Source organism: Centrocercus urophasianus, unplaced genomic scaffold (assembly GCF_019232065.1).
Source record: "Centrocercus urophasianus isolate 14NV4802_14NV808 unplaced genomic scaffold, USGS_Curo_1.0 seq_21, whole genome shotgun sequence".
In the NCBI taxonomy this organism is placed as follows: domain Eukaryota; kingdom Metazoa; phylum Chordata; class Aves; order Galliformes; family Phasianidae; genus Centrocercus; species Centrocercus urophasianus.
Window position 1 is genome coordinate 4,760,512 of NW_024884767.1, and position 23,763 is coordinate 4,784,274.

Sequence of the window (23,763 nt, forward strand, 5' to 3'; positions counted from 1 at the left end):
TATTATGTAACCAGTACTTTCTTAGAGCATAACCATGGCTGGAAATATTTATGGAGAAAATATTTAGCCTCTGAGACTAGCCTTGCTTTCAAAGGCATCACACTTTAGAAAAAAATCCTTTTTTTTTTTTTTCTTTTCTTTTATCTTTCTATCTTTCTACATCCCCCAAATATTTGACATTTCCCTTCCGTTGCACTACAGTTGCCATTATTAAAAGACAGAAAACAGCTGTTAAAAAATGTCTTTAGAGTAAGCACAAATATTAAATTTTCTCATTTTAAAATACCTAATTTCCAAAATATATACATTTTTTCAATACCTAATATAAAAGTAGAACATACCCTGCAAACCATTTTTTTCTGTGATTCGTCTATGGAAGCCTGGGAGAGTTGAAGATACGCCAAACCTTATAGGATAAGGGCCGAGGAGATGGCAGGTGAGCTCTACTCAAGAAGCTGTTGAAGAACTTCACCAACCTCCATAACGTGGAGAGGAAAGGACAAGTCAGGACAACAGGGGACATGAAGCTTATGTAAGCCGTTCCTCAATGGGAGTAGGGCAATGAAGGTATCTGTGCACCAGCGTTCATTTCTCAGAAAGACAGAAGAGTTGGCATTTGCTTCTCTTTCTGTCCTCTCCTCTAGAAGAGGCCCCAGAATTGCACACCAGGTGCAGCCAAGGGTTCAGTAGTTACAAGGAATTAAAACAATATTAGGGTGTTCATTTTGAGGCTGAGCTCATGATAATTTCTTAGACAAGGACTTACTCACCTTTAATTGCCTCAAGTTGGGCATCTGAAATCTGGAGCATTTGACGTTATTAGTAACTGTGGAAAAATTTGGCTCCAGTTCATACATATGCTAGCAGAGAGCAAACATCATGCAGAGATACTGCGCCAAAGAGCATGTGTTTTCAAACATCCATACATATAGGATATCTTTCAACCTATGTGAAAAGGTTTTAATTGCTCTGTCAATGACTTAGTTGAATTCTGGTGTGCATGGAGGTTAACTTAAAAGAGATTTGATAACACATTCCAAGATCGCATTCCACATTAGCGTTGCTACAAGGAGAGGAATTTGTCTTGTTGGCCAAAAGATGGTGGGTACTAGACAAAATAATGCTATATTTGGAAATTTCTGGAGAACAGGATGATTGACAATTGAGAGAGAGCAGAAAAAAAGCCCAACAGAACATAACATGTTGTCTTGGCTCTGTATTTCAGATCTTTTTCCTGAGTCACACAGTTCAGAGTTCAAAAGGTTGTCTTTTGGGAACTCTGTGTTCAGTTTTCATCCTTGGAAAATAAAAATGAACATTTCAATGATATACAGTCAATGTGCTGGGAACCCTGAATATGTTATTCAGTCGTGCAAAGGCCTAAATCTTAGTTCACTTTTACTAATGCTATGGGAAACATCAGATAGTCCAAATACCACAATTCTTCGACATTTATTCTATTGTTATTCAAACATATTTAATAAAAATCTGTTGTTTTTATAAGGCCTATAAAAACCATGGCTAGTGAAGTCTGTGTTTTTGCAGTGATATCCAATTTTTGAATGCTATTCTCACAGTTTCAGTGACATTATCACAGATTCCAATATGAAAATACTGGGGACTTGGTATACTGAGATAACTTTCCTTGGCAAACAGAAGCAGCTAAACAAAGGTGGCCATGTTCACTTCAGTTACACTGGCAAAAAGCAGTGGAAAAACAAAAATACAAAACAGGAAGACAAAGCCAGTGTTCTTCAGGTTGAAATGAACTGACTGGCAATAAATTCTCACTAGTCAGTAGTAACTGAATTCAACAATCACAGTAGGCAACTGAAATGCTAACCAAATAGCTCCAGAAAAAAATGTGCTTTTCCTACAGACAGAGACTTTTGTCAAAAGACAAAAGTTAGCCCCCAGAACTGTCTATATTTTGTTGTTTTCTTTTAGTCTTCTGGAGAGATGGTGACTACAATGAACTGTTGCACTCAGAACCATTTTTTATGAAATCTTTGAAGCAAACTTCTTCTCACAGAAGAGGTCCAACTCTGTTGTTTAGGCAAGGAGCATGAGGTTCTGCCTCTCAGGCTTTCTGAAGGGGCTAAATTCATATGTATGAAACACTACAGTTAGGAGAAGGGGCTCAGAACAACACGAATACATTCAAAGAGGAGAGGGATGACTTAACACAAAAGCAGCTGTTTGTCATACAACAGAGCTTCATCTTGCTATAGGTAAATGATATCATTTGCTTTAGCAAAACGAGTGTGTGCAAACATATGGACAAAATGTGGATGAACCTTTTCCATGTGAGGAAGCAGTTCAGCCTCATACACATTTTCTGGAATGAACTTTGTGAACTTTTGCTTGGAAGATTTTTGTTTTTCATTCATTCCCCCCCAAAAGTATCAATTATTGCAGATGTTATAATCATAATATTTGTTGCCTTTATCATCAACCTGATGGTGGTTTACAAACTGTGTGACTATGGTTTAAATTGTCAAAGATAAGCTCATCTGGTCACAGTGAAGGATTTTTAGTTAAAGAAGCAGGATTATGGCCCTAGTTATCAGGCAGAAGGTGCCTTGATTTTTTGATAGGGTAAATAGTCACTTCACTGTTGCTTTTCATGTGAAATTATAGGCTTCCTTATCACCATCACTTTTATCCCTGCATATCAGTGAATAAAGAGTTAATGCTGCTTGGCATGTCTGTGAGTTTTCAAATTTATAGGAGGTAGTGGGAAATTACTAGTTTAAAAATTCCCACTTTGGATAAAATGCTATTTAAAATCTGAAGTGCCTTATACCTACTATATCGTCATACAAATAAACACATCAGTTTAAGAAAAGCAATTATAAAACTTGTATGTCAGAGATTGGCCTCTTGCACAATCTGAATGGACAACAGTGAGCTGGAGAGGACATGATGGCATTGTCAGGAATGAATCACAATTTCAAGATCAGATGCTTTGGCAAAGCTGTAGTGTCTTATATCCAACAGGCTGTACTGATGTTTTCAGGTAAATTTCTGAGGAGTAGGGCTGTCTGGTTAGGACTGAGAGATAAGACACCTAATAAATATCCGCAACAACAACACCAGAGAGCATCAGTTTCCACATTCAAAATGAATATTTTTCTTCATAGAAAACGGCAGGTAAAAATAATTATGTCATGGTTCTTCAAGGAGGGAGGGTGTGCAGTTGAAGCAAAGAGAATTCAAAAGGTAAAAGTGTTATACTGAATTTTGAATTTTTATTTCCTTTGAATACAGGATATGTTGACCATATGTGCTTTAGGTTCTACCTGAAACTCTTCTCATCCATATATCATCCGTTTTAACACAGGATATAGTATGACTGGCAGACAATCTGGAATCAATCTGTTTATCTTTAAAATGCTGCTGAAAAGTTTTAGAAGTTGCAAGGTCCTGAACTGGAAAGAAAATCTTGGAAGTAACAACAAAGAAGCATTGGAAAGACAGACAGTAACTTCAGAGTCTTCTATCTGGATCCTGTTGTGCAAGAGTATATATGCCATCTCTCAGAAACCATTTCAGTGGAATAAAGTCTTCCTTATTTATTAATACAACCAGGCATCAACCAGGCAGTTTTTAATTAGCATTGTAATTTTCAAGAAGTGAAAGATGGTTGCTTTATAGACTTCATATGCAGCTCAGAAGGGGCTCCAAACACAGCTGCATTTGTTTATAATATACTGCTATTTTTTAAGAGGATGCATCTGATATACTCTATGTACTTGAAGACCTTGTACTGTATAGTTAAAATTTTTTTATCAAAAGCCATGAATTCAGTGTTGCAGTTTTGCTCTCTGATGTTTTTTCTAAGCTTTAGGACTTATAAGCTGTATATGCTTTGCAAATAAACACTGTTGAAGAAAGCTTCCACATGTATACTAATAAGAATAATAAAAATTTCCACAAATACGGGGCTGGTTATAGAAGGGCAAGTACAGGGCAAATCTTCTGTGTTACATTTGTTCTGTGTTTCATCTGTATCTGACATTTAACTGTAATGTTTTGCATTCCTTTATCTCTGATACTCTAGGATAACACAAATTCTTTACAAACATCAATGGACTAAGTCACAAAACATTTCTGAAAATAGGATTTGTACGTGCCTAACGTTTATTTCTACAGCCCGTAAGTTTTCAACCATTCATATCATCATACTGTTTCCTGACTTAAATGCTTAGGAGAGTTCCCACTGTACCCTTCTGCTCTCATGCAGAAGTTTCTATTTCAGATTATGCACATTCTTCATATCTATCAATTCAGTGAATGTAACATAAAGTTTAATACAGTAATCTTGCTCTTGTTCTAAATGATGGAAGGATTATAGACTGGCTTCAAAAAAATTATAATATTATTTACAAAGGACAAAATCTGATTTCGGCAGATGTAGAGTGCATAATATTCCACTGATTTATAAAGGTGAGACAGCATAATTGAGAACTAAGTTCTCTGAAATAGTGGCAGTGGAATGGGCTGTCCAGGGAGGTGGTGGATTCACCAATCCTGGAGGTGTTCAAGAAACGTTTGGATGTTGTATTAAGGGACATGGTTTAGTGAGAACTACTGGTGATATGTGGATGGTTGGACTGGATGATTTTGTAGGTCTTTCCCAACCTTGGTGTTTCTTTGATTCTGTGATTCTGTAAGCTTGTCTGTGGGGTTCCTGATTCATGAATCCTCCTTTATTTCTCAGAGATACTGTACCTTGTAAATATTGAACCCAGTCCAGCAAACTGAACTGGATTTTGAAATACAAGACTAAGAATGCAGTTTTTACTGCTTGTTTCGAGGTCTTCAAAATTTTGTTTTATCCTCTAAGTTCATATTTTAGGGACATCTGATTCGTTCCTCCTACAACTTGTGAAGGCTGACAGGCTCAGGATTATTAAAAACTCCACTTCTAAAGCATACTAGCAAACAAGGCTTTTGTAAGATGCAGACTCTCTGCTGATGTTATCCTTCTAAGACATGTTGCGCATTTTACTGATGAAAGGAATAAACAAAGGTTTCAAATTTGGTTCCTATCCTTTAATTGTCTACAATCATTCAAGGTATCTTAGAAAACTTGTGTTACCCAGGTTGACAGAGTTGAAGTTGAACCCAGAGCAGATCTCCAGGATGATTTTCATGAATTTCATTGCCTTCTTGGGACTCACCACAGACTTCATGCTCAAGGTCTAGATACCTAAGCTCTCATCATGTCTAATATGCAGACAGCATTTCTGGCTGGAGCTCCTGGCTGTCTTGAGTATTCAGTTTGAATATGTGGCTCAGCCCTCTGAAGAACTGACAGTTTTCTTCTCCCCGAGAAATCAGTATAAACACTTTTGCCTACCGTGCCCAGCAGGTTTTGAGGATTGAGCCCACAAAAATGCTATTGTTTGGAGACTGCATTGCAGTAAGCCCCACTTTTCCCCATATGTTCATGACTACATACGTTCACATCTCCCCACGATTCCTGCTGGAGCATACTTTGTACAGTAACCTCACAAGTTTTATTGTTCAATGTGGTGCTAGTTTGAGACATTTTGTTTTGTTTAGGTTTTATTCTTCCCTACGTTTTTCAGTAGATCCAGGATGCTGAGTATCCAGAATCATCCGGATCAGCTCAGACTCTGAGTCTGCAGTTTCTGTCTCTCAAGAACAAGACTCATTTCTTAGAAAAAGAAATAATTTCTCTATTTTTCAACACTGTTCCTAGGTTTTTATTTTCTCTTATCTTTGTTAATGTCATGCTCTTATTGATTGGGAAATACTGGACAAGAAGATAGCTGTCAAGCTATCAATAGTCACTAGACAAATGGCTTAAAATTTTGGATTTCTGCACCAAGAGCAGTTTTCATAAATAAATGACATTGACGTATTGTCCTGTCCACCAGAAGAAATCTAGGACTTGATGGTCTCTTTAGGTCCCTTCCAACTCAGTATTGTATGATTCAAAGACATCACTACAGCTCCTGGTTCAGGGAGGAACTTGAGTGAAAGCCTTCCCCAGAGCATGTGGCACTTCTCAGTGCAACCAGTGGGGCAGGTATTTCATAGCTCAAAATGTTTGATGGATCCTGGTCAAAAATCATCCTGACACTGGGATTATTATTTTTATTTATTTATTCTGTTTGACTTGAAGTATAAGGAAAATTATATATGAGAATAAGGAGAAGAAAAAAAAATGAGGAAACTATCAGAGCAAGGAGCCAAATTGAGCTTTTTCTTCAAAAAGCAAATTTATAGAAACTTCCATGGAAGTTTATAAAACCTGCACTATTTGCTTGAGAGACTTTCCTAATCACTTAGGTAAACACAGGAGGTAGACTGGGTAAATACATATCTAGGGCAGGCTAAATATTGAGGTATTTTAAAGGAATATTTATTGAGTTAAATATATTTATGTATATGCACACATTCATATTGGTGCCTGAAGAATATGTATTTTGCTGTAGTACCTCAGCCATAATATTTCTTGAGCGTACAAATTTGGTAATTGGAGGAATCAATTTTAAAAATTGATATTAAGAAATATATAACAAAACAAAACCAAAAAGAAACTACAGTTTTAGTGCATGAACTGCAATTTAGTTCAGTGACATACGACTTCATAATTCTGATAAAATCTTAAAAAATACTAATTTTCATTTGGATGATGCCTATCATGCCTATAGAAAGAAGTTCATGCTATTTAAGTAACTAAGTAATTTTACTTTTAATGAGAAGACATTATTTTAAAATACAAAGATGAGTAGTTTACAAAATTTTGCTTGCCATGTAGATTCTCGGAAGACAAAATTAAAGAAATGAAACTTAAAACAAAGCACTTTTTACTTCCAGCATCTTTACAGTGAACAGCTGAATTTTTTTCATCTAGAAGAAAATTGAAAAAACTTGAAAAATAAAATTAATCCTGTGCATGACCTTTAAAATCATCTATTTAGGATACTGGGAATTTGCAGTATGAAATTATTCATTCTGTTTAAGACATCCTTGTAGGAGAAAAACCTCAGAGCATTTTGCAGGAAGATATTTTGAAGTATAAAGAAGAATAACTAAATAAAGACTAAATAAATATTCTGAAAACTGTAAATGATGGAAAAACCTCTAGCATTAAAGATAAAAACCCAATAAACATCTGAATGGATGGGAAATACAGGACAAGAAGGTAGCTGTTTAGCTATCAATAGCCCCTGGAAAAATGCTTTAAATTTTGGGTTTCTGCACCAAGAGCAGCCTTCTTGAATAAATGAGGCTTTGAGTTAAAATGAAAAACTAGTCCAGCTGCCCTGTTCTATAGCTGCGTGTCCCATTAGCGTGGCCTGTGAGACAAGTGAGAAAGTAGATCCCAAATCTTCTTTGCTGTTTAGAAGTAGACAGCCGCTAATACTTTTTGATTGCAATTTGCTATTGCTTTCATCCCAGCCATACTTTACTCTGTGGCGCGGCTCCGTTTCCACATAAGCTTCCTCTGGGAGTGCAAACTGCTGACTCCAAATCTACAGGCAGGAATGCCAAAACATAATTTAAGTCAAAATAAATAAATAAATAAATAAATTGCGTTTTAGGGGATGGGGGGAGGGGTGCAAGGGTTTGCCTTGAGAGATAAAAAGCCACTGTGCAGCTGCCTGGTGTGAAGCCATTCAGCTGAGCACCGATAACATTTATCACAGGGGCACACAAATGAATAAGCAGCCTGTGGTAAAACGGGTAAGATAGACACATAGAGAGGAATGCTGAAGCATGGCCATGGATCACAGCTTGCTGCTTGGTGTGTTCCACCTCGTCTCACAAGTTTCAGAGGGATGCAAGGGCATGTTAAAAAGCCCATCCACATGGAGTATCTAAACTGAGCAGAAAAAGTGGAAAATGGTCCTATGGCATGTGTGACACAACTGAAATACCAAATATCATCAAACATTTTTTGCTGGGCCTAAGGGGAATGCTGATTTCAGGAAAACTTTCAAATAAGAAATCAGGGCTCCTTGTACTAAGTGGAAAAGTAGGTGTAAGGTTTCTCTTTCCATCGCCAGTCATTCTGTGTTGCATGCTGTTCAGGGGGATAAATGCAACACCTGGATACCTGGCTCCACCTCAGTATTTTTAGCTCAGATTTCCTGGGGTCTGAAAGACATAAAAGAAACCCCCCAAAACACCAGAAACCCCCTCCAGAAATCAAAGTGAAACATCCTCTCATTTAAAGAAAAATCTAGATTAAAGCAGCCCTTGGGAGATATGGAAAGGGGCAGGGTTAAGCAGCAGCATGAACAGGTTTGTGAGAGATGGGGTATGGATTAGGAGTGTTGGGTGACTCACACAGCATTTTTGCTCCTATGTATCTGACACTCCTGGAAGTCTGCTGATTCACTCTGGGAAGGGCAGGTTCTCCTTTCTCTGCTGCTGACATTTACAAGCAGCGTAAATGAAAATGGTAGTATTTTACACCTGTGCTGCACATGTGTAAGCGGCTGCAGGAAGAACACAGCAGCTGCAAATTAGGTCCAGAGGGTTGAAATGAAAAGAAGCAGAAGATTCATAAAAGAGTACAAACTAAAGACTATTGCCAACATGGATGAAGAAGAGAGGGAGAGAAAGAGAGAGGAAAAGGTCAAAGGTAGCAAGGGAGAGATAGGCAGAAATTGGAAGCAGGTTCACAACAAAGAATAGGACAGGAAAAAAAATCAGAGTGGAACCATCCAAACACTGGGTAGAAACCTCTGGAAATAAAAGGCAGGGACTATCAGTGTGGAAAAGGGAACTGTTCTCCTTCCACTTCAAGGGGAACAAGTGACACCAGTCATCATATTGCAAAAGATTAAATATGAGAATAAGTAAAAGAAGAGAAAAACAATTCAAATATACTTCTCTGGTATATTACTTAGGGGAAGTGTTAGGAAGGAATTAGACAACATCACCACAGAGAAGGATGCCCTGGCGTTTCCCTCAAGTTTTTACAGTGTTAGAGTTGTTACAGTGCAGGTAGCATTAGCAGTTAAGCACTAAGTAGCAGTGTAACGCCATCTAAGAGGAATACCATTATTTGAGAGGAACATTTCACACATACACACACAAAAAACTTTTATTTTAAATTTCGCAACATCTGTCCAGAGAAACTGAACAACTGATTGGAAACCAACGAATTGTCCTGTGCTGATAGTTGAAAACTGATAGTTGATCAAACTGTGTGTAAAGCATAATCCACATTTCTTCCATTTGTTTTACTATGCTGTTTGCTGGCTATCACAAAGGGCATAAATACCTGAAGACAGAAGGCAGAGAAAATTTTCTCAGGAACAATAAGAAAGTTTGTCAGAAAGATGTTATGTCAGATACATATCTTTCTGTTTGCTGATCACACATAACAAAGTTGTGACAGTTGACTTCTTCAGGTTATCTTTACACATCTGTACTATATATTCAGCACAGATCTCAGCTGAGATAGGAGAATCACAGAGTCCAGAAGGATGAGGCAGAAGGAAAAATGAGTGCTACTCTTTGATAGGGATTTTTGCCTTGGAAACTGCACCCTGAAGACCTACTCAAAAAAATCTTCAATAATTCAAACAGAAGTGGAAATTGAATCCTAAACCATGATGCCCCAGCTTCCTCAAAAAGTAGAAATACAAGGGCGTCTTATTTCCCTTCCTTAGTCATCTAAAACGCATTCTTTAACTATGCAAATCAGGACCTAATCCAATTCAAAAACTTGTACTTTTTCAGTATTGTCTAATGATTTTTGACTTTGGGAAAGACTAATGGGAAGAAAATGGGAAAAGAGCTGGTTTTGACTTTTTTGTAAGTTAAAAAAATGCTGTTTGTCTGAAGTTACTTTGTGATGAGGAATGACAGAAATGACTCTAACAATGCCAGGTGGCCAAACTGGCATGATAAATCCCCAAAATATGATGCATTATTTTAATCACGATTCTGCTATTCATCAGACAGATATCATTCCATGTTATATGAAGTGTTAACACAGCTTTTGAGAATCAGAATGTAGTTGTCTTTTACTTTGTCCCAAAAGACTGACCTGTTAGTTGCTTTTACAAAAACTGATTACACTATCCATAAAGGGTATGTTACATTCTGCATGTATTGAATATACACACAGAAAAGCGACTGCTGCTTTGACTTCAGTAAGGTAGATTGATATTAAAACTTAATTTCAAAAGGCACTTTCTCCTTCCTCATATTGTCAGGGTGAAATTTTTGTCCTGTTTCAGGTAGGTGAAGAAAAGGGGGCACAGGCGGAAAGTCACCTCTGAGTGCAAACACCAAGAAAATCTTAAACAGAGCGTCCTTAAGTGAATTAAGGCTGCAGTGTAGTAAGTGTGATTCAGACAAAAATAAAATAAAATAAAATCCTAGGAGGTTTTTTGAACTCAGTATGTGAGTAAGGGTAAGTGAGTTTAAACCTTATATGTAATTTCATACTATCACGAATTTCAATATACTCGGAGTGTAGTGGAAACGAAGCTAGAAAATGGGGAGAGATTTTTAGAGAAAAGAAGCAAATGTGCTGTATCTTCTTCCCATACAGGCTATCTTGTCAGTGTCTGTCCTGGTGAGCACCTCAGGCCTTGGCTGCTCAGTGAGACCCAGGTGGATGTACCTTGGTATGTGTATGGATACACTCCCTTCATGTCACAAAGTAGAGAACTTCCTACTTGTGACCCTAGGAGAGATGAGGGCTAAGCCCCCATTTGCTTGGACATTGTATTTGTCCTTGGAAAAGGACCTGCTGTCCTAAGCTAAACTGCAAGTTTTTAGGCCATGCAGACACTTTAGGAAACAGTAAAAATGTCTGTCTGGAAAGCAGTTCAGTCTTTCCAGACTTCCCTACTCCCACTGAAAGAGTCTGCACAATCCTCTAATGGTGAGGAACTGTCTTCTGATTACAAGCATACAGTTGCTCATTACAGCTTATATGCATTTGTTCTTGTGCCAACGCCGCACTTTACTACGAGTTGTTCCTTACTACGCATGTATTTACAGGCTACAGTCACATCCTCCCTCTGCCCTGTGTTACAGAGTAGAAGGAGCCAGGCTCATTTCATTCCTCTCCAGGAAGAAGCTCTGGGTTTCCCTGCCTGCTCCAGGAGACTATTCTTGTGCACATGCCAGATTGATGAAGCCTCATACCTGAGTGTCTGCACACAATAGCCCAAATGTCATTTCATCGATATTTTGCATGACAGAGAAAATACTTCTCTGTTTCTACAGAAATACATCACCTTAGCGTCTTTTTTTTTTTTTTTTTTCCTGGCCACAGTATTGCTAACTCATATTCATGTTGTGCACAATTAGTATAGCAAAGTCTTTCTCCAGCTGTATTGTTTCCAACTGATGAGCTCCAGCTGATAGCAGGAATTCCTGTTATTAGCTCCCAAGATCACACTGTTGCACTTTGTGCTATTAAATTTCATCTCTCTTCAAGGTCATCCAACGATTTCTCTTCAGTGATGCATTGCAAAAGTGCCAGTTTGCTGCAGTACTTACTGTTATAATATGCAAGACTTAGTGGCTTTGTTTGTTTGTTTTCCCACAATGGGTTAAAAGCTGAGTGTCTTGCCCACACCAACTGCTTATCTCACAGCTGGTAATATTCTGCCTCAGTCCACACTCCAGAAGCAGAATACTTCTGGGAACTGTACTACATTGTTTTCCCCAAGGAAGCTCTTTTCATTTGCAGTTTTTGGTTGTATGAGAACAAAAGGCATGAGAGTGAAAGACTGGCTAGCAAATGGAGGGCAGTCATATTCAGATGTGAAGCTGTCCTGGGCATTTTTCTAAGCCTCCTATCACCCTATATGGATGTCAGTGTCATGCAATCCAGAAGTTGTTGGCTTCTGTCCAACAGAGCTTTCTGACACGGAAGATGTTAAACTGAAGTCAGTTTGAAAGGGGAGGGGGACCAGAATGCTCCAGCCACAAAGAGCACAAGGATCAGAGATAGAACTAGAAGCAGCAGCACCAAGCTCCTTTATGTGGGCACATATTAGCCCCCAAAGATTTGTTCAGATCAAGACAGACTGAGACGCTTCTCGAGATTGCATTAGCTCTGGACAGAACCTGGAGAGAGAGCTGTGTATGAAAGTAGGCGAAACTTTAGCCTTTTTCTCGTGATCTTACAGTGGTAGTGAGTTGAGGTTGACTACCTTGAGTCTCTGTAAGATAGCTTTACATATATTCAACTTTTTTTTTTTTTTTTTTTTTTTTTTCAGAATCACTGTCAGATTGTATTATCAGCATCTGCAACTCCTGTATATCACAGATATGTGCTTTACCACTTTAATCCACTTTAATACTATTCCTTGGGCCTATTTAACTGAAACAGCATTCCTTATTATGAATGTGGATTTATATTCATAACTTATTATTATTATTATTATTGCATGTGTGGTGAGGGAAAGAAAAGTTTCAACAAATTTTAAGAAGTCATTTTTCCAAAAATGTATAATTTATCCTTAAACAAGATTAGCTCCAGTGAAACTTTTTGATGTCTTTCCAAGTTCCCAGTATAATTATTTGGCATTTGATTTCATATTTTCATGTTACAAGCACTCAATTTCTAAGTGCCTTTACGTGGATCCCTTTTGGAGAAAGCTATATGATCCCAGAAAGGCATTTTGCAGTCTCTAATACTCTGTCTTATTGTACTTGCTTCTACTGAAATACTATCTGTTGTTCAGAAGCTATCTCTTGGCTTCTGCAATAGTTTGCCATTAAACAGGGTAAAGCATATCATAAATAACCCTCCAATATGTTCAATAATTAACTTTTAAGACTACCATTAAATCCTTTTAAAGTGAATTGATTAGATTTCAATTTTGTACATAGCTTCAGATTTTCATCTAAACTGAAGTGTTTCTTTAGGCTATGCTGCAGCTGTGCTTGCTTTCTAGCACTGACAGTCATTCAAATCCATCTTGTGCTATTGTAACCTGCTGTTAGCCCATTAGTTGCAATCTGTGGGAGGAGAAGGAGACAAATTGTGTCACTATTTCTTATCAAGGGACCACACAGTTGTTTGCCACTTTGACTCTGTGATGGATGGTTATCTTGAGATGTGACAGGTGTGAGGCTGGAAATTTAGAAGGAAATAATGCAGGAGTCCAGTAGCATTTTGTTATTGACACTTGCTAGATAACAACACAGGGTTAATCAATCTCTTGTGTTGTTCTTAACCCCCTATTCTTTTTGTCTTCAAGACACAGTTTTCCTCATCAGACTGACATGACAGGAAAAAAAGTTCAAGCAGATAGTGGGCATTCTTCCTTTAACAGACACTGTAGGTACTTAGTGAGATCCCTTGAAAAACACATCTTTGCTTCTTCCGAAAATTTCTTAAGACTCCTTTAAAGTGGGTCAGGGACTTGATAAAGTACAGCTTAAAACTGGAAGCCTCCACAAGCAGAAACATTCTTTGAAATGTCTTTTTCCAATTTTACTTCTTTTTTATAAACAGTTTTTTACTGTTATGATTTCACAAATTAAGTGTAGCTCATTTCTTACTATTTATTTCACAATTAGAAGCAAAAGTAACTGTGAAGAAACAGAATTGTTATCATGAACATTAAATGAATGTATTTACCTAACCTCTGTTCAAAACAAAAAGTTCAAAGAAACTGGTCCAGGAACAATCCAGGCTGTTATTTTAGATAACATTTGAGTACTTTCAGAGAATTGATTGCTGGTGCAAAAAATTCTGTGTCTTAAAAATCTTAAAGATGGCATTTAGTATATTTAGAAAGAACTGGAAGAATGACAGGAGTTTATATGTGAACTAAGGTTCATATTGAATAAAAATTTACAGGGAAAGCCAGAAAATTATAAAGCTACTCACAGAAACATGAATTAATGTCATAGCCTTACTGTACAAAGCTGAAAAAATGGTATTGGGTCAAAGACTTCACAGTTAAGACTGGCAGGACAAAAGATGAAGGGGATATTACCATCGTTGCTATTTCACTAAATGTAGTAAAATTATGCATACAGTGGAGAATTTCTTGAGGTCTCCAGTAGGCTTATAGTAAAGAAGAGATGTAAAGTCCAGCCTCCAAGATTCTAAAAGATGCTTGTAACTTGTCTTAGTTTCAGCTACGTTTGTTTGCTCTACTTCTTTATCCTGCATTATTCTCTTATACAAAAAAAGGCTTTAAGGAACAGATTCCTGCTGAGCGTAAGGGGGGAGTGGTTGCAGTACAGGAGCTGCCTGCTCATACTCTGCATATTACACTGACAGTGTTAACATGCTGTCATGTGTTTGGTCAGAGAATTAAATAGCACACTGTGTGCAAAAAAGTGAAACTAGGAATAGGTAATCATTTGCTGTACTAAGTCTGAAGGACAAGTGCACTGCTCACAGATGGTTTGAAAACCATCCTCACTGTAAGCAATGTCTGTGCATGTGGAAGCCTCAGGACCCATTCTGAAAGGCTCTGGGATTCCTGATGGAGCTGTTCAGCAGTCTGAATGCCACTGTTCAGCTTCATCACTGCAACACAACAGTCTATAAAGCCGGTATAAAAACACATTCATTCTCTGATTTGCATTTCCAAACTGTAGCTGCAAGGAGCAGGCATTGAATATGTTTGAATTCCTTTCTTTTTCCTCTTCTACAAAAATTTGCATTGCTTTGGTCACATGCCTTCTGAATGGTCACACTTCTGCAGATCAGTTATGATGCACACTACATCAACGTCTTCTATTTAACAGACATTTGCATGATCTCCTTTCATCTCCACTGTGAGAAATGTTAAGGATGGAGAGTGATATGCCTCTAAGGTTCTGAAACATCTCTATCAAGTTTCCACATTAGCCTGCTTTCACCACTTCTTTTCCATTGCCTTCTGAGTTAGAGTGTCTGCCAATGAAATCTCAGAAAGGTCTCATTAGATTTGAAGCTTCTGTCAGATGGAACTAGGGAAAAATTTGTCGTGTAAGTTTCATATGTGAGATCTAGGGAACTTGTTTCTGTCCCTCCAAATCACATCCAGTATCCATGAGATAAATAGTAATTAATCAAGTCAGTGATATATGAAATCAAAAATCCCAATGAACAAAAGTAACCAGTGGCTCCTCACACTACACTTGCCCTGTGGCAGCAGCAATTGACCACCCAGTTCAGCAGGATATGTATAAGTTACATCTGTTCTTGCGTCACTGTGGCTTTCCTGAGCAGAAAGGTACTTTGTGTGCTTTATAGCTGCCACATGGCTGACATTGTTATTCCATAACCCTATGCCCCTGCTCTTGCGATCCATGCCCCTAAACCTTGGCTCTTGCATGCTTTTCTGCCTTCCACCTTAACTCTGCAACAGCTGAGCTACACAAATGCTCAGCAGCAACTGGGATTCTTCAGGAAAGACAGTATTAACATACTTCTGATGTGAAGGAGACATGCAGGTTTCTAATTGCTTGAGTTCTCCATAACAGACTGGAATCAATCTTTTAAAAATAATTGCCTTGAGTCTCTTAAATAGATTATATTTTTGAGGGAAACATTTAAGAAGATTCTCCTGCCACCAAGACTGATGACCTGGTTTTATGTCCAGCCTAGCTGCAGACTGTCTATGAAATGATGAAACATGGCAGCTGATCTTCTTGAAGATATTTGAAAGCTACTGAAATCCAGTTTATTTTCAGACAGAATGGGAAAAAAAGCATTCCATAGATTGTGTCATCTTTGAAAACAGAGCAAAGAACTGCATTAAACCAGAAATTACCAAGCTGCAGTATACATATTAATTATTGTATCTGACATATTTCCAAGTGATACCCAGCAACAACTCTAAGTTATTTCTGTGCCACGCAGTGACATGCCACTAGCATTCACAACTCATACACACAGATAAGAGCCTGTGAACCCAAGCATCATGTGCATCTCCTTTGTGCGAAGAGAATTAAATACCTACACAGAATTGAAAGCCACAACTTCACTATCTTACTTTTAAAATATGAATCATTTTATATCCCTATTGTTTATATTGTTGTTATAAACTAAGATTCAGGTAAAAGGGAGTGTTTGATACTATGCTGTTTTCAGTAGATATTCTGTTGGGTCTTGATTTTGACTTGGTCTCAATGGCTATAGTAATACAAATAAATAATAATAATAGCCTAAGGATATCAAACAGAGGAGCACAGAATGCCCTTTATGCTTAGCAAAAGATGATGTCAATTGATCTAGATTTCAGAAAGCAGCAGAAGAGAAGACAAGTGTAACTTGTTATTGTTAAAAGGTAGAGATCTGTTAGCCTTTGATTTATTTGTATCACTGTTTAGCGCACTGTTAGTACAAAAAAAAAAAAAAAAAAAAGTCAGAAAAACATAATAGACCAGTGTACTTACTAATATTCTTTAGAAAGAGCTAATAAGGAACAAAAAGAAATGGCATAAGAGGATTTAATCTAATACAATTCTTTGCTCAGTCTCAAGTGTTGCTCTATCTAATGCATTCTTTTCTCCCTGGTTAATCAGAACAGGGTTCAGATGAAATCAAATAATTTGCAGATGAATTGCTAATATGTCCTGTCATGCATGCCCTTCTAACAGCATGTCTTTCTAGCCTGTTGAAATACTTACATCATATGGAGAGACCTGAAAAGTTTGAACATTTTGATTCACTGCCAAGAAAAATTATTTATCAATGGCACATACTGTGCTGATATATACCACAAGAACAGATTTTTAAACAAGAACAAACATTAGGACAAGACCTTTTCCCTTCCTCTAGTGAATTAAAACAGACTGAAATGCTGTGCTCACTTCTCCAGAACCTCCAGGAAAAAGCCTGAAATCTTAGTTACTAATGTAGTTCTATTGAATGTAGTATCAAGGTACTTATAAGATTCAAGGGCATTACTCTTACATGTTTCCTGAGAAGCGGGGCTGTGCTGTTCTTGCATTTTCTGGAGGTAGAGTTGATGTGCCAAAAATGTGTGTGTGGTATGTCGTCATCTTTGGAAGGAAGGATGTGCCCTCATGCCTGGAAGGGCAGGTCCCTGCCTCTCTGGACTGACACTGAATCCTGTGACATATGACTACACCTTCTCATGCCATGATCCTTACTGCATTGCCCAAAACAGTGGAGAAGATAGCCAAATGAGAGGTTATGTTATGTCATAGACTTTCTCCATGAAATGGAGCTCCATATCTATAACAAAAACTGAACCAGCCCCTAATTGTCCCGTCATGTTTATGACAGCCATCTATACTTTAAAGTAATTTCTAGAGTAAACATTTGATTTTCAAGGGTGAATTTTTTGCTCCATTTCTCCTGCACAGAACAGCGTTTCGTAGAAAAGCCTTTGTTCCCTTCGGTAGTCAAGCTAAAGCCATCAAAGAAGCTCAGGGAAAGGGAGCTCAAATTTGCCATTAGAATTTCAGGCAGATCTTGCTTGGGCTGTGAAGGATTGCTGTCATTACACATAAATGTGCGCCAAAGGTCAGCCAGATCAAAAGCTCTGCTCAGCAGACAATTAATGTATTGTTTAATATCAGGGGAAAGGGGGGAAAGAGGAAAAAAGAAACACAATTAAAATTTGAATAAAGAAAAAGCAAGTGACTGCAATATAGCCTACAAGTTCCACCCAGGAGGGCTGGGATAATTTTCTATGATAGGATTAATTTATAGTTCTCTTGCTTTTGGGGGTTTAAGTCTTCTACTTTGATATTTCTTTGGTGCATTATCTGCATTTGCATTTATCATTGGTTCCTACAATAGAATTTCACAGGACTTGACATTTTGAAGTCCTAACTTAGGGCTTGGTCCTAGAGCCTTTGAAGTCAACAAGAAGATTGTCACTAAGTTCATAGAGAAGTTGGATCTGGACTCACTATAATCACTGTGGACTCATTATAATCTCACGGCTGGTAACAACCATTTAGAAGCGCAGTATAAAAGCTTCAGCACAGGCAGGATGAGTTCAGTGTGAAGCAGAATCCCTTCAAGTTTAATGTAAGTTTAGCAATTTAAACAGATTTCAGAATTAACTACTGCCTTTGTGCACTAATATCTGACATCTCTTTCCAAAATTCACTGAAGGGGAAAGAGCTTCTGTATGTGTACTACATGCTGCCTGAAGCCTTTAATATGTTTTGTTTCTTTAATTCCAACTTTAGGAAAGTATGAATTTTTTGTTTTCTGCAAAATGGTTGCTTTCCGAGAACTTTGCTGAGATATCTGCTGTCAGGACTAGTTTCAGGGGCACAGCAGCTGAAAAAGCCAAACTTTTCCCATTACACTTCATAGTTGTATGCAAGCAGCAGTGGTGTTTTCTAGTCATGTGAATGCTCAGGTTGTTGTGATGAACAAATTGAGGGCAGATCCCTTCAAAGTGAATTGAAGCTTACCATAGTTTAGCAAGAGAATCTTGTGAGATATGGCATGATTATAAACTGGAGAGTAAAATTTTCTGTTAGGGCTGAAAACCCCCCAGGCTCAGTAGCCTGGATCAGATGTGCACTGCTGCTGCAACCACGTTCCTTTTGCATGCCCCAAGTATGCTTGCAGCTATCAGTGCCACGAGGTCTTATGGCTGAATGAGGAAAAAATCTTACAGTGGAAAGAGAAGGTAAAGGAGGCGGCCTCAAATATGTCTAGGAGACTAATAAACCCTTTGCACATTTGCCCACAGAACAGTATGATACTGACTTGAAACTATGTGTTCTCTGTTGTGTGTGTTGTTCAGGATTCATCCTTTCACAGATTATTCTAAAACCCTCACAAACTAATACCAGTTCCATAATTTCTTTGCAATGATGGACATTTCCTAGAAGAACATGAATCCTTTGGACCCCATATGAAGGACTACTATGAATATGATTAGGGTTACTTTTTGCTGGTGAGGAAGAAGGCAATGGGAAATAATGTCTAAATGGGGTAACCCTTTATTTCTTACATTGTTTCTCTTCAGCAACTAAACAAGAAATTTCAGAACCCATGCTTACTGACACACATCTACACAAAGAAAGACAGAGTAATCTTCCAGATCATGCAGTAGTAATCTAGCTTAATGCAGTTTTGGAGGGTAGGTTAAGCCAGTGAACCATTTCTGCTTTACTGATGTGGTTTATGTTAAACGCACAGCCCCTGGAGAGAATGGTTTCCTTATAATGTAGCAGGCTGTCCATTACTTTGTATACTGAACCGATCAATTGACTTGTTTATGACCTGCTTAATGTTTGGGGAATCTGAACTTCGGATTCACTTCAAATCCTTTTAATTACAGTATATTCCTTGAAAACAGGTGCTTTTAATATTCAACTTGAGAGTTTTATAAGCTATGCAAATATTTTTTTTGTGGTATTTTCCTGGTCCTTACAGCCAAAACATGCAAGTCAATTTTTCTGGGGACTACTTATCTCTTATGGAATGAGAGATGAAATTCTCTTTTCAAATGTTACTTTTTCATTCATAGTGTTCACATTTGTACTTTGTATCAATCTGTACTTTGTATCATATTTTCATTACTTTTCACTGCTTAAGGAATGAAGGTGTAATATACCTGTGACAGACTGATGTGTATTTGAAAATGCATAATTGTATTTTATGTCCTTTTGACTAACTGAAGGAATGGAGTTGTTTGGCAGTTGTTGTCTACATTAAAGGTGTTTTTTGTCCTTGCACAAGAAGGTAAGCTGTGGAAAGGCAGGAAGTCCTAGCTGACATAACGTTATTCTACTCATGTATTACATTCTGAAAAAGCAAATCCATTACCGTATGGAGGAAGATGTTAACTTAAGGAAACCAGTTAAGGAGGTAAACTGAATTGCAAATATGGGTACACCTATAGATATCTGAACTTTGACCATAAATCATTTTTTTCTGTTACATTCCCAGAGATAAGCTCTAAAAACTAAGGTAATCATTATGATAATAATGGCAGAGTAACAAGGATTGGCAAAAAGGGGTCACTGAGAGGTTGGTATTTCCAGCTCCAAGATGAGATTTTTCTTATCCCTCCCCACAAGAGGAATCCATCCTCTAGTCCACAAAACCCAATGTCTAATACTGATAGGTAATAGAGACACAAATACTTACCACTACATCCAGTCACCATCACTGCACCCTCAGCCCCATCCCATGTTTTTGCTGCTGCTTCTACAAGTTACTCCTTTCTGACGTTTCAAAGAGGAAGCATGGTTTCAGCAAAAAGAGAAAATAAGCCTAAAAATCCCTTTTGTGAAAAAAATATTGCATACTACTCAGGTTGCTCTGAAAGTAATGTCTTCTATTTATTTCCACAGAAACTATAACAGATACAGAAAGCGTAATAACACCATTTGGTAGAGCTAATTCTCAGCTACAAAACAAAAGCTACCAGTTTTACCATTACCAGTTTTCATTGGTGATTAATGAGAACCTGAATATTGAGCTCCTAAAAGTCTGCACCAGGGAGATGATGCACTGTTTCACAGCTGCTGTCATGGCATCAATGCTAGGAAAATGTTGTCCATGCAGTTCATTTCTCATCGGCCCAAACAGACAGAAGTTAGAAGGTGCCAAATCCAGGCCACATGGTGAGTGTTATATGGCAGAGCAGCCAATGTGCTCCGCTGTCCTCAAACTCATGTGGAGCTTGGCATTATTGTGTTGCAATAAAAATACTGTCTTCTCTGGCCTGACTTAGTGAGTTAGAGCTTTTGTCTTGGTCAGCATCACAGCATAGCAGTCAGAGCTGACCATCAAAAAGAGCTGATGGTTTATCCAAGTTACAGAAAATTTAGAAGGATCTTTTCACATCTCCATTTCATAAATTGTACATCACCTTACTCATTGATTGCTGTATCGTGAGCATTTTCTTTGATGGGAAGCTTATATGTCACCACTCCATGGACTGTTGTTTTGCCTCCAGCTCATAGTGGTGACACCACATATTATCACTAGTAATGAAGTGATCAAGGAAACTGTCACTTTCAGCTTCATATTTGTTCAACATGCCTTAACAAATTTGTCTGTACTGTTCCTTCAATTCGTGTGTAAACCTCTGTGAAACCCACTCAACATAAACTCTGGGATATTCTAATGTTTCCACCATTATTTTCAATGCATCAAAGCCAATATTCAGCTCTCTACACAGTTATCTGCTCATAATTTTTTGATTCACATGGATGAGCTGATCAATACGCCCTTCATTTCGTAGTGTGACAGCTGTGCATGGCTATCTGGAATGTGGCTTTCACGTCACTGTCACCAGTGTTGAGATGCACCACTCACTGCCTCACTACTCACACCCACTGCTTGGTTTCCATCAGTGTTCAGCAGGAACTGATGGATGTCAGTGGGTGCCATTTTTTCCACGTGGAGAAATTTAATTCCACAACTTTGCTTCATATACATTTCCATGTCAGACTCCATTCTGTCAGACTGCCCCTCTGCTGTAATCTGTTGCACAGAAACAAAATGTAATGTGATATTGGTGAGAATGTGATATTTGCCCCTGACATTGTGGGCCAACATCATAAGATAGGAGGCATTACTTTTGGAGCAGCCCTTTCACTGTAACAAGAAAGTGGAAACAAACAAACAGAAAAGCTAATTATTGTTAAAGTTTTCAATTTACAGAAATGCAGTGTAAAAACATTTTCAAATATATATTGTATATCCATCTTACATATGTTCGCTGTATATATATTCAATATGGAAATTCTGAAAATTTTGTTCCCTTTGGTTTGAACACTGTTGTACTGAAATCTGATTGTGTCTCCTGATGCTCAGTCTGACCTTAGATGTGTCTCTTGTTTTGCAGCTGATATTTTCTCTCAGCAGTCCACGACACGCCTCACCTCCACATTCACAGCACACCATCTCCTTCTGCTGCTTTGCCTTCCACAGCACCAAACAGATCACCACGATTTTCCATTTCTTAGTTTGCCAGATCACTCAGAGCTATTCCCTATCATCACCTCCTCATCTCTTATTAATTTTCCTTTAAGGTTGCTGCTTATCCCAGTGAAGGTGCCTGCACTTCTGAGGGATGGTAGTGCCAAACTTTGCAAAAATGACACCTAATTGGGTATTTACTTCACCTCAATGTTTTTAAGGAATGCTGATTTCTTTATTTCGCTTTCTCAGTGAATATTATCTGTACAAAAAAACACATGCATGTAATCCCCTCCTCTCTCACCACCCCTATCCTCTCCCCCAATACAATTTAACATCTGAAAATTTCTTCTTTTCCTGGAAGGTCTATTTCTTCCTGGTCAGGCATTAGCTCTAACGGACATGCTGAAATGCTTTCCTGAATTGGAGCCTGAGTGTTTAACAACGTGAAGTAAAATGGATGGACATTTTAATGTTTCCCCTTGTATGTGAAGTACTCTTTCATCTCTGTATATTAAGAACATATTTTTGGGATCATTTTGAAATAATGTTCTCTTGTTCAAGCCCAGAGTAGAAACACGCATCTTGAATCACCCAGTGTGCTTTTCATTTGGAAATGGAGGAGCGGGCACCGTCTGTACTTTTGAAGTGGTTTTGTGTGGTGGTGGGTGCTAGATATGCACGGCTGCACCCACAGCTCAGCATGTGGACATGTTTCAGAAGAGCACAAGTGAGGTTTCGCTCCTTCCTTTGCTCTTGCTTGATAGCGAAGGATGTCATTTCTCAAAAGGAGATGAAGACACTCTGAAGGAGGTTGCCGAGCTCAGATTTGCCTGACAGATGATTTTCTCTTCTTTCCAGCTCCATGGGAACAACCACACACTGTTGCTGGAAAATGGCCAGTGGAGTTTTCAAAGTTTGTTTTTATGATTTGGCTAAATTTCCACACACACACACACACACAAGAAAAGAAAAAAAAAAAAGTAAAAAGAGAAAAGAAGAAAAAGAAATAAAAGAACCTGCTAAGTCATTGCTTCATTGCTCCATGAGCCTCCAACAGAATCATATGCCATAAAAATAGATCACACCCATTCCTACTGTTAAATACCATGAAAGAAACAAGAGCATTTACAGTATGCTGAAAGGAAAATGCCTCCTCCCACCCATAATAAAATGTGTTAGTTCAGGGTCATTTCCTAATAGGTGTTATTTCCTCTATTTTAATAAAGGTATTTTAACACCTGTATTCCATGCCAGGCAGCACTGTCATTTTTTCCACTGATTGGCTTAGCTGTAAGCTGGGGGGGGGAGGGGGGTTAGCACTCCAACGTTGATGCTTCATGCCAAGCACAACTAACGTGCACCAGGAGGAAGCCAGAGCAAGCAGCAGCCATCCCTAATTAGAGCCAGCCTACTTCCAGTCCAGTGAGGAGGCTTTTCGGATGGAAAAAGGTCAGGAAGCCCATCTAGGTCAGCCAGTCTCCGGCTTTGAATTGGCACTTGTGCTACCCTCACCCACCCCCACAGCTGTGCACAGACTATTTTTGTTCTCCAAATAGTTGCCCAATGTGTGCTGAAAACTATTTATACTTGTCGGGCCCGCCTCTGTCCTCAGCACTTTTCTCCGTACAGAGTGGTGACCTTTGCTGAGCAAAAGACCAAACCTCCTCTGTATGGGGAACTCAGTGGCTTCTATAGGAGTCAGCAAGAGACTTTGTATTAAAAAAAAAAGAGAAAGAAAAAGGAAAAACAAAAAACCACAAGCTCCTATTGCACAAGAATTTCATGTTCTCATGGACCAGTTTTGTTGTTCTTCATGAAACACCTTTGCAGTCAGCCCATACTGGCTTGCATGCTGCAGTTAGGATCTGGGGACGGGAAGCCAATCAAGAGAGGCAAAAGTGCGTTTGTCAGAAGAG